This window comes from Gordionus sp. m RMFG-2023, chromosome 2 (genome assembly GCF_954871325.1).
Source record: "Gordionus sp. m RMFG-2023 chromosome 2, tfGorSpeb1-WG-v2, whole genome shotgun sequence".
NCBI classification, from domain to species: Eukaryota; Metazoa; Nematomorpha; class Gordioida; order Chordodea; family Parachordodidae; genus Gordionus; species Gordionus sp. m RMFG-2023.
In genome coordinates this window covers 24,743,308-24,756,848 of record NC_088776.1, presented here as the reverse complement: position 1 = coordinate 24,756,848, position 13,541 = coordinate 24,743,308, and positions in this window count along the sequence as shown.

Genomic DNA, 13,541 nt, shown 5'->3' with positions numbered 1-13,541 from the left:
ATCAGGGTATGTATGAACTATTTTGTAAATGTGATACTTGTTTGAGTATGAATGTATTGGATATTTCATGAAATTAATATTGATAAAGATAAAATTGTGAATCAGAATCAAGTCAATAGAATAAATTATGGATAATTTGCAAAATATAATAAATTTATGTTGATAATAAACTTAATTTGGAAAATATATTAATGGTTCTGAATAGAATCAATTATTATAATTGCTGATAAAGAAAAATTGGTTGATGAATGAATTTTCAAAAGAAAGAAAATAATAAAACAAGTTATTTTTGTTGTAAATGATGATGTTAATGCTGCTTATATTAAATGAAATTGCAGAAGAATGAACACAATACAATTATTAAAATGAGAGTAATAAAATTATGATCATTAAATGATTTGTTTAAATTTGGGGAGTAATTTCATGTTATGAATAATTGTGATGATGATATGAAATTAATTTTGGATAATTGATGACACAGTAACTGGAATATTATGGGAAATAATATTATGAAAACATGGATACTAGTGATATAATGACATTTATATGACAAAAGAACCTAGCTTATTTGGACATTAGGAAAATGGATACTGATAAAGAAACCTGGTTAATTTAGACATAGAGATATAAGGACGTTGGTCTTTCAAATCACGTGACCTATGCACAAACTAATGGGGCATCCGGGAGCTAGGTTATAGCAGAAATTGGGAAAAGACTAATGATTATTTCTTGTACAAAGTAGGGGCGGGCATCTAAGGGTGATAGCGATCTCTTGGCCAGCTCTAAGTTAATAATGATCTAATGAGCCATCCAAGGATGATAGGGATCTCTTGGCCAGCGCGGATAAAAGTGACCTTGTGATTCTAGGATGCTAGCGATCCCTTGTCCAGCTCTAGATAGTACCTCGTGGGCCGTTCAAGCACAATGTCAACTAATTTACAATGAACTCGATAACCATATTCCGGTGTGAGATCTTCGAGATTGATATTCCGGTGAGAGATCAAGCATACAATGATTTGAATAAAGATACTCCGGTGGGAGCTCAAGCATACAGTGGTATCGATAACGATACTCCGGTGTGAGATCAAGCATAAAATAGAATCGATAAGAATAAATGGTGGGATATCTTTCGATAGTGATGCTTCAGTGGAAGATCAATTAACTAGGGAAACAATATCGATACTCTAAAAATGATACTCTAGGCGAGATCAAGAGCACCTAATATTGATGCTTTTTTGAGAGATCAAAATTTTAATAAGAGGGAGAAGAGTGAATTTAAAAAAGGACACGGTAAAGATAAATGGAGACCAAAGACAATGATTTTATAGGAGTAATTTTATGTCTTGGATGCCTCTAGGATTTGTAGGTTTCCTTTCAATTAATGAAGGGGAAATATAGTCATGTAGAAATATAATGTTATATACTATGTATACATTATGAATTATTAAATTCGTCATTTAAATATGGTTATAGTGATTTAATATAATATTGAGCGAGATTAACTACCTACACCCATATTATCGGTTACGATGTGATAATCCGGCCATTTATTTGTATGAGTTATATAGACGAATAAATATTGTGTTTGCAAATACTATTCTATTTATAATAATATATATAATTTGTTGGTGCTGAACTTTACTCAAAGACGTCATTTAACTTTACAATTCGGGGGGGGGGGCTCAACTAAAAAATTTTATGGGATGGGGGTTCACACCCCAAATCTCCATGACCGGTTTACTTTTAATATATTATGCTTTTTAAATTGAAATTTCTGAACTAGTATTCAAAATATCATTTTTTATCATTTATTATGCATAAATATTAATATGTACTAGTAAATATAAATAATGATAGCACAACAATACAAAACATTTGGTAAGCTAAAGGTAATATTTTTTAAAACAAAATATTTATCTATTTAATACAGTATGAAATTAACATAAAAAAGCAAAATATTTGTGATATAGATGATAAAAAAATTATGAAAGTAAAGAATTACAAAAGTGATAAAAAAGATATCCATTTTTTCCCACAATGAGTTGGGCAGGTCCTCCAGAAAAAATCTATATACAGATACAGATTCTTTATAAAAAAATGAATCTTAGATACAGATATTAATCTTTTTCATAATATCAAAAAGATAAAAGATACTTGTATCTTTTACTAAATTAGAGTATCTTAAATATAAGATACTTTTAAATTATCATTACCAATTAAATTAGAATAGTTTATAAAATACAGTTTTTATTATTTATTTGTGAAGAATATAGCATACACATATAAGAATGAATATTTACAATAATTAATAAAATATTTATTAATGAATTAATTATAATAACCAGGCCAGGGATTTTAATATTAGTTTTTGCCAATTAATTGCTTAAACAGGGAAGGGAGAGTAGTATAATGGGAGTTGAAAATTTGCAAATTAGAAAAAAAATTAAATTAAATGATTTATCCTCCACATTCTTTCAATAAGCTTTTGACAGATAAAAAAAGGCCAAGCTTATTGAAAATAAAATAAACCTATGCAATGTAAATTCAGCTATCAACATAGCCTGTTCAAGTGATTCTATGGCCCGCAATAATGATATAACTCTCATGGCCATGCAATCTAAACATCCTCAAGATTTTTCACAAATCATCCTTCTACTATCTATAATCTCATTCCACTAACCAAGATGGAAATATTGGAAGCAATATTCAAAAAAGATTCTTCATGAGGCATCGATGGCTTTCGAGCCAATTATCTCCAAGATATAATTAAACCAACAAATTCAAAACAATAGGGCAAAGGTTACGCTTAATCACAGATGACCCAAAAGAAAGCTTCTACCTTCGACAGAGAATATCAACTGAAATCTGCCGTTCTAATTGCATATCCATACATGGGTCTATAAGCCCCATTGATCATACCTAATTAAATGTTTAATTATTATATAATTTAATATAGTTTTTAAATAAATTTTATTTTACAAATAGTTTACATGTTATTTTAAATATATATAATTTTTAAAAAATAAAAGAAATACTATTATTAAATTTGCAGGTTATTTTCTATGTTGTTTTTAAATATTTATATTCGGAGTATATGGCTAAATGGCATCTCTAAAAAAAATATACTAGTTTTATTTTATTCATTATCTTTAATAAGTATTTATCATTACTTGGTTGTGATATTTAAGTATTTTTTAAATTAGTTTATTTTCTAATATTTTTTTTAAATATTTCTTACAAAATCATTAATTATATATAAAAAATATGAAAATAATGTACAACATTATATTATAATTATTAAATACATAACAATTTTCTTTAATGCATTTTAAATTGATTAAATTTTGTAAATAAATACTGTAATGTAATTTTATTTATATCATAAATAAATATAAGTAACTAATAATGTTAAATTCTACCTTATTATAGTTATTTTATTAAGAGCCTTTTAAAATTATCTAATGTTATATATCAATTGTAGCTTAAATATTTCCTCTAATAAGAACTTGCTAAAATAATTATATATAAAATATATTAGTGATGTGCCGATATTTACTATCGGATCGGGCCGATTTTACCCATTTTAAAATATCGGTTATCGGCCAATATTATAAAATTTGATCCGATATAAAATAGCTTTATTAACAAAAATAAAAACATACTTACTCAATTCACCATATTGCTTAATCATATCTTTCATAATAATACACCTAATCTCATTCAGCACATCATTTTTGGAACCCGCTTAATATCCTTAAATAAAACTAATTGGGACATCAGGCCTATTGCAATAGGGTCACTCTTCTGGCGAATCATCTCCAAAATAATTTGCTCCCGTATTATATCTAACCTATCCAATCTACTACAACCAAACCAGCTTAGTTTTAATGTTCCTGGAGGATGTGAGGCTCCATCCCACTCGACACGTGTCATCCTCCATAATACACATGATCAATGCATTCTCAAAATCGACCTACATAATGCCTTCAACTCACTTAAAAGGGAACATTTTATACCCTCCTTTTGTGAAACTTTCCCAGATTATACAAATGCATGTTACAACCAACCCACCTTTTTAAAATTTAATGATTCTATTATTCTCTATAAACAGGGCATCCAACAAGGACCTTTAGGTCCGGCATTATTCTGCCAAGGCATCTAATCAATTATAAAAGAGATCTCTTCCAATTGTGATCTTAAATTATTAGCAGGCCCTTATAACGAAATCATAAAAATTCCATCAATTATAAATCACTTAGCTCCTATTACAGGACTTTCACTAAACCCTCATAAGTGTGAATTATATTCCCCTTCTAAATCGGACTGCCCACCCGAAAATTTTATTTTAGTGGACAAAGCCAACTTTACCCATTTAGGTTCACCTATTGGAGGGGAAAAAGCTATATTTCATTTTAGAGATGAATTCCTTGCTAAATTTAATAGAATGAAAAATATTCTAAAATATTTACCTGCTCACCAGGCTTTCTATTTACTGAAAATATTTTTATTCATTCCAAAAATTTTACATGCCTTTCGTTCATCTACAATTTTCACATCCCCTGAGGTATTATTGGACCTCGAAGTCCACTTAAAAAATACTCTCGAATCCATATAAAATATCAAATTTTCATCATCCTCCTGGATGCAAGCCGCTCTTCCACCAAAGCTAGGCTGTATAGGCATACAATCCCCCATATACCTAAGCATTTCAGCTTTTCTATCCTCAGTGGCTAAATTTTGACACACACAGCAAAAAGACTGGAACTTTCCATTGATACAGCATTGCGTTGATTACTTACACTTCAATGCTGTTCAAAGAAAATCTCCATCGCTCTTTCTCCACCTAAACCCTAACCCAATTATACATAATGACAATAATATGACCCCTCTGCCAGATCCAATAATTCCAACTTCATCCATATACCATCTAGGATATGAATGGTTAGAAACTGTACCTAGTTCTAATCTAGACTTGCTATTTACCAACGAAGAACTCATAGCCATAGGCCTTCGCTTAGGATGTGAAATCGTAACATCTACATCATGCGTCTTATGTGAAACCCACATTGATAGTCTTGGACACCACCCCCTTCACTGTCGTTTCTCAAAAGACAGATTACCCAGACACCATGCTATCAATTCAATCATCAACAGAACCTTAAAATCCTCAAATATTCCCTCCACCCTGGAACCATTCGGCCTCAGCCCCGTCAATCAAACCGATGACGCTAGTCCCTTGGAACCAAGGTCTACCTCTCGCCTGGGATTATACTTGCGTGGATCGTTTTGCCAGATCTTTTTCTTCCAATTCTATCACGAAAGCCGAAAACACAAAAACAAACAAATATAGCAACCTTAATAATGTTTTGTTTGTTCCGGTAGTCTCAGATACCTGTGGATAATTTGGACCCCAAGCCCTAAAATTATTCAAAACAATAGGGCAAAGGTTACGCTTAATCACAGATGACCCAAAAGAAGGCTTCTACCTTCGACAGAGAATATCAACTGAAATCTGCCGTTCTAATTGCATATCCATACATGGGTCTATAAGCCCCATTGATCATACCTAATTAAATGTTTAATTATTATTTAATTTAATATAGTTTTTAAATAAATTTTATTTTACAAATAGTTTACATGTTATTTTAAATATATATAATTTTTAAAAAATAAAAGAAATAGTATTATTAAATTTGCAGGTTATTTTCTATGTTGTTTTTAAATATTTATATTCGGAGTATATGGCTAAATGGCATCTCTAAAAAAATATACTAATTTATTTTATTCATTATCTTTAATAAGTATTTATCATTACTTGGTTGTGATATTTAAGTATTTTTTAAATTAGTTTATTTTCTATTATTTTTTTTAAATATTTATTACAAAATCATTAATTATATATAAAAAATATGAAAATAATGTACAACATTATATTATAATAACAATTTTCATTAATGCATTTTAAATTGATTAAATTTTGTAAATAAATACTGTAATGTAATTTTATTTATATCATAAATAAATAAAAGTAACTAATAATGTTAAATTCTACCTTATTATAATTATTTTATTAAGAGCCTTTTAAAATTATCTAATGTTATATATCAATTGTAGCTTAAATATTTCCTCTAATAAGAACTTGCTAAAATAATTATATATAAAATATATTAGTGATGTGCCGATATTTACTATCGGATCGGGCCGATTTTACCCATTTTAAAATATCGGTTATCGGCCAATATTATAAAATTTGATCCGATATAAAATAGCTTTATTAACAAAAATAAAATGTTATAAAATATTTAAAAAAAGTTATATCTAAAATCATTTATTTTTATAAATAAAATCGAAACCCATTTTTATGTATATTTTTTTTAATATTAATAATTAATTAATAAACATTCTGACATATTGTTATTTTTTTTGCGCATTCTGTTTATAAAAGTGAGCGAGATTCTCTTCAGAATCTGTTTTTAGTGAAACTGGTGATATTGACAGTTATTATCGCCGCAAGCTGACCTCTGATAAATTGAAAATATACATTATGTTAAATATTATTTTAAATATTTATTTAAAATTTCATATAAATTTGTTTATTACTTATTATGTATATTGATTAATGTATTACTTATTATATAAAAGTGATTTAACAATAAAAATATTTTATATACTTTTAGAATTGCAAATGAATTGAATATAAACTATAACTGATCATTATAATATATTTAAATGACATAAGTTATGGTATAGTTAAATTATAGATGTTATACTAATAAAAAGTATATTAAAAATTAAAACCATTGGTATCTTTACAGAATACAAAATTAGATATGATATCGGATCGGTAATCGACCGATATAAATTAAATATCGGGAATATCGGATCGGCCTCCAAAAAGTGGTATCGATACACCCTTAAAAAATATATAAAAATGATTTTAATTTGATAATCAACCATCTTCTATTAAAATATTTAATAACAATTATCTAAGAGGACTTAAGTATAGGTATTATTATGTTAATAATTATAAATTAAAAATGTATAATATACTTAATATGTTTAACAAAGTTTGTAAAGGAGTTTGTTAAACCTTTAATAACTTTTTTACTTGTGCAAATTTGACATTCAGCTTGTACCTTGTTCTTTTTCACATGAATTACTTTATAAAATTTTCCATCTAGAATTTTAAGATTCGGATTTGATTTAGGAGAACCTATCTCCATAATTTAATCTTCACTACTATGATTGTTAAACATTCTACAAATTAAAAAATATTACATATAAAATATATCCTTCTCTTATTTAGTTTTGGTGTTGTTATTTTTAATCTATCTATCTTTGTGACCTGTAAAATTTCCAACTAATTTTGGTTATCAATATATTTAAAATATAGCGGGAAAATATAAAGAAAATAATACAAGATTTCACGAAGAAAATAAAGTTACATTGTGTGATATGTAAATGTTTTAAACATGAATATTAAAAAGAATCTGTATCTGTATCTTTTTAAAGAAAATGAAAAAGATACAAGATTCTTTTCAAAATAAAGAATCTTAGATACAGATACTAGTATCTTATTAAAAATGTCAATAAGATACTGAGTACAAGATACAAAAGGATCTTGTATCTTAGATACAAGTATTCGCGGTACTTCCCAACTCTGACAATGCTTTATTACATTATTAAATATTTGATATTGCAGATATATAAAATTTTGCAACTAATGAATTATATACAAGGTAATATATTTCTTAACAATTCATATTAACAAAAGGTCATATAATATATGACACTATAACTATTTTTTTTATATCTCTATCATTCATTATAAATCTTCTTTCTTTAATATTCAAAAAATCTAAATAAGATTAGTTTGAAAGTGTATTTCATTAAATGTACTTTGTTGAACTAACAAGCTTGACAGCGTCTACATGACAGAATTTTCACTGAATGCAACCTCCCCTTCAAAACCTATACCTACCACCCTAAAAAAAATTTACCGGGGTGATATTTTTACATTATTAATTATACCTTTTAATTCTAATGGTACTCGCTTAAATTTTAAAAAGAGTAACTAAATTATTAATGCTCTGCTACTAACTATCAAAAAATTGTGATGTAAAAGAGTTATTTTTTAGAAGATGAATTCAATTAAAAATCTCCCTTATTTACAATTGCATTATTATAGTATATTGTTTGGCATGAATATGAGTTTGCTCAGAATGTTTAGCCCTTTTAAATTACATTTAAAAATAGCAGAAAGTTTACTTTGCAAAATAATGTTTTTGACTGTATGCAATATATGGATTTGGTCGATGTTTAGCAATATCATTCTATTATAATAGGTCTATAATAAAAGTATTAATTTTAATAGCAATACATTTTGTTCTATTATATGTAAAAATTTAATAGTCAACCCCCAGTAAATTTATCCTACCCATAGCCTACAACCCTTAAAAGTCCATGAAAGTAACTGTTCATACCCCCCCCCCCTTGTTCATGCAAACGCTGAGCTTGACAATATCATTATAATTCATTTCAACTCAACTCCTTTCTTTTTCAATATAACTTATCAGACTTGCCATAACATCCTTATCAGATTCTGGACATATACCAATTTTATCTCCAGATTTAACCTCACATATAGCTTCTATTGCTTTACAAATAGAATATCTTAAATATAAATATTTACCTAATTTTTTCTCTTAACTTTTCTGCTTCTATTATTTATATCTCTCAACTACAGTTATTCTTCTTTTATTATCTAAAATATGGTTTGAAATTAAAAAACAGCATTTTAAATGTACTTTCTTGAACCCAAACTTTTTCATTATCTCCTCTTTTTCTATCTAAAATATCAACAACATTTAAAATATTCATTTCAAATTCAATATCTCTTCTTTCTTCACTATCTAATAAATATAAAATAAAATAAAAGATGTTTCAATTTAATATACTTCAGTGACGAAGTGTCAAGTTTAATACTAAAGAAGCAATTGAAATTTTTTTATTAATCAAACCATGCAAAAATTAAGATCTATAAATAATCTGAATTCGAGATCTGCAAATCACGACACGGTCTATATTCGGTTCGAACAGATTTTGGGCCGAACCTGGTCTATTAAAAACTTCGGGCCAGGTCGGGTTTAAATTCTTAAATATGTTATCATTACATTGTCAAATAAATTGATATATTTTAAAATTCTTGCAAGAAACAAGGTGCTAATATTTTTTATTTGTAAAATACTTTTTTTATAATCAAAATAAATATTAAATTTCCAGCACAAATTAAAAAAATTTGTTCGAGATCGGGCCATGTTGGACTATTTTTTAAAAAAAAATTTGGGCCGGGCTGAGCTTAAAAAATTAGGCCCGATGCAGATCAATCGGAATTCGTCTATGTTTTTAAATAAAATTTTGCTGTTATTTTGGACATCGAATCTATCATATTTTCAATTCTATTTTGCCAAATGATTGAACATCGACTGCAAATGAGTGGTTTAATCTTCATGCTGTTGAACTATCTTTAAAAAATTATTAATAACCGAAAATTATTTATCATTCCAAGCATATTTTTCTTTGAGAATAATAGGCATGAACAACAATATAGAGTAAGGAAATTCACATCCAGTGAGTCACTCATATTTTTCATATTTATCGATAATAAAGTTGGTTTTAGTCTTCCTTTTTGAATAATCAATTTCTTCATATCTAAATTTCTTGAGCTAAATGATATATTTAATCAATTTTTAATAATAAAGTTGCAATTATTAGACATAATTAATTAAATAATTCTTTTAAAAAAGTATGAATTATATTTAAAAAAGAAGAGATAAAAATAAAATATAAAAATTTTTTCTTCCTCTTTTATTTTTTTTAAAAATAAGCATTTTTTTATTTGCTTATATTATATATTTTTTAGCGTCATAAAAAAAATAACACCAAATATATATCGTATCCGAATGATTTTTTTCTTTCATTTATTCTAAAAAATAAGTAATATTTCTTTTACCTGAGGGTCTCGAATGATAGACTATGGGAAATATCAAAACATTGCCCAGTGCACGTGTCCATAAATAAAAAGCGGATTCAACTACTGGCTCATATTATATGAAACGCCAACCATAATATAGTCCACGTCTTTAATAAAAAAGCCTATAACAATTATAAAAAGAAATTTTATAGCAAAGTTTAAACACTCTTCTATAAATTTGGGAAAGTTTTGTGGGTATTTATTATATCTAGATATTATTTCAATCATGATTTGTCAATTTATAGCTAGCGGGGCTTGCTAAACCATGCATCTCAATTATGGCAGTTAAATAAAGAAAAAAATTTCAAAATCTTTAAAAGACAATTACATGGCTGTTTGTGATTGGTATTTAGGATTTATACTAAGAAATCATAATTTCTTCTTAAGATCCTTATATTTTATGTCCAAAATTTTTATTAAATTAACCAAAATTAAGTTTCAATTTTTGTAAATTAGCTTCAATTTATAAGTATTATGATATTTTGAAAAATAAAACAATAAAATTATTCTATACGTATCATTATTAATAAATAAAAATGCATTTCAATTTATTATGGCCTAAAAAAATCGATGGTTTAGGAAGCTCCTTAAAATGGTTGCCTCACCCCGCTATTGGAGTTTGTTGGATTAAAATTTTTACTTTTATAAAAAATAAAATTTAGAAAAAATGATTATATTCTTAAAATTTTTTATAAGGCACCTTTATAGAGTATAACTGTAGGTATCTAATCACATATAATTTTTTATGTTATTTAAAATGACCAGGGAGCTATTGCCAATTTTGTAAAAAATGGTTCTAACCTGAGTCTCCCCTACGTGTTTTTTTCAACTAAGTACGATTAGTATTAATATTTTAACATTATAAAGATTATAATAATTTTATTTAAGAATTTTTTAAGAATAATTTTATGGGAAGCATTCTTCCCTTGCTTCTATAGACGCTTCGTTACTGAGTTTAACAAATAAGTTTCCTATAATGGTTGGATCTTAAGAATTTTCTTAAGAAGAGGCATGGTAAATTAAATTTATAGTGATTGTGAACTCAACTAACACAAATCACAATATTAAATTGGAATAATTTTTTTTTTTAAGAATAAATGATTATATTAATTTAATTAGGATTGTAATATAATTTAAAAATCTATTAAGCTTCAATTGTTATGGCTGATTGATATTTAGACATAATGAGAGATATTAATATTCAATTTTTAACACAGAATTTTACAATTGTTATCATATTGAAATATAATTAATATTTAATCCATATTAATAAAAATAGCACTCATTTAACAAATATTTATATTGTCTTATTAATTTTTAAAAATAATATTAAATCTATACATAATGACCACACTAATTCAATTACGTTAAGACTCATGATTGATTTAATTATTAAATATATTTAATCAGTGTAAAGATAGTACCCCCCTCCCTCTACCCAAATTATTCTCTCAAGTGCATCTCCCTCCTCCAGTGTTAGAGGGTACAGTATCGACATATAAAATTGTAAAGCATAAGTCAAAGTTTATGTGTAAATATCATTCAGCGTATAATTAACTTCAATCTCCCAAACGTTGCTCTTCGAAATGTTTGTTCAATTCTATGCAAAACCACGCCTTTTAAAAATATATTTAATATTAACATCATGAAACGCTCGGTATCAGACTTGGTCGATCCTGGATTATAAGGCTTAAACATATAGATTTTATGATACTCATTTTATGAACCACAGTTATGAAATGAATCTTATGAAATAAATTTTACAAAATGCAACTATTTTATACTAAGCGGTAAGAATAATGATTTCTTTAATAAGCTTCCGTGTATACATAATGAAATGCGTTCCCATGTACATGTAACACTTGGAAACACATTTTATAAAAAGCATTTTATGTAACGCATGTAAGAACTATTTTGGACTATTGAATATAAGATAATATAAATTCATTTAAAAAACTTAAAGCCCATGCCTATGTTTTAGTTGAACCTAAGTTCTAGGATTCGAAAGGTCAGGTCAATTTTATTTTTGCTGAAATTAAGTGAAAATCTTTGCCCAAGTTTGGACATTAACCTTATACTGCTATGCCTCAATTCAAGCCTCTCACTATATAGACATTAATACTTATAGTTTCCCTCCAAATATAATATAATTAGAGCCTTAAAAACCACTATTCATACGATCCTCAAGCCTTATGAATTCTGTAGTTTCTACTCCGAAACACCTTAACAAATTAACCAGGACTTCCTGGAAGAATGTCAACTTTATAGCCTATAACTTCTCTCACGGCCCTTTCACACCTGAAGATGCCTTAATCAGACATCAATAAAACGCAGAGAATATTATTCCGCGTTACTTATTAGATACAATTTCATACATTTATTAGCAACTATTTTAACGGTTGGGCATTTTTTCTTCTTCTAAGAACTAGGACACTGAATAATTTATCAGAGGATTCCAGAGATACTATGGGAAAGATGGGCTATTAACATCATTCTTCTAGATAATATTTTAATTTATAAATCAAGATTATATTCAAAAAAATCTTTCTTATAATTATGCGAAACTAATTATTACTATTAATATCATATCATAAAATATGGCTCAAAGAGTATTTTAATCATAAATTATATAAATTCACTTAGTATCATTTAATATTGAAAGTATATTTGATTAAAATGGAGTAATTTAATTATATTGTAACTTTAACAAATTATTTGCGTGCTGTATATAATTAGAAGTAAAAGTAGTTTGTTTATATCATCTTATTTTAAATATAATTTTTTAAAACATTTTTATGACTATGAACTGTTTAAATTTTTTTTACCTTGACCTATATTTAAAAAATTATTAAACTTTTCGGCATGAAAATAATATTATATCGAACATTTAACACCATTCAGCAATTATTTAAAATTTCATAGTTGACAGAGTCACAAATAACCACTATAAGACATTTTGTGTAAAGAAAAGAAATCTGCTAATAATCATGATTTCTAACAATATTAGGATCCTATCCAATATTATCTCATGATAAATAATTTAAACATTTATAATGTAAGTAAAATTTAGAAATTATTTAACTTTCAATGGCCTTGTGAGCTATTATTATATGGGTGTACATTAAAAAAAAAATTAGGAATGCTAATTTTATGACAAATGGGAAATATTATAGACGTGCTAATAGTAAGTTTGCTTATTCTGAAGACATTTTTACCTCTCCTTAGACCTTAGTGATGCTATTAACTTATATTTGTCATTGACATGGTAGATAAATCATTAACCCCGTTTAATAATCATTTTAAATATTAATAAAAAACATTTTTAACATTTTATCATCTATAAAAATTTATGTCAGATCATGACACAATTATTTATATATTTTTTTTTAGATGAAAGGACATGAAATTTTTTTAAAAAGGCGAATTAAACAAAAAAATATATGATAAGATAAAAAATGGAAACTGAATATGTGACAAACAATGTTGGAATACCTAATTTAAATTTTAA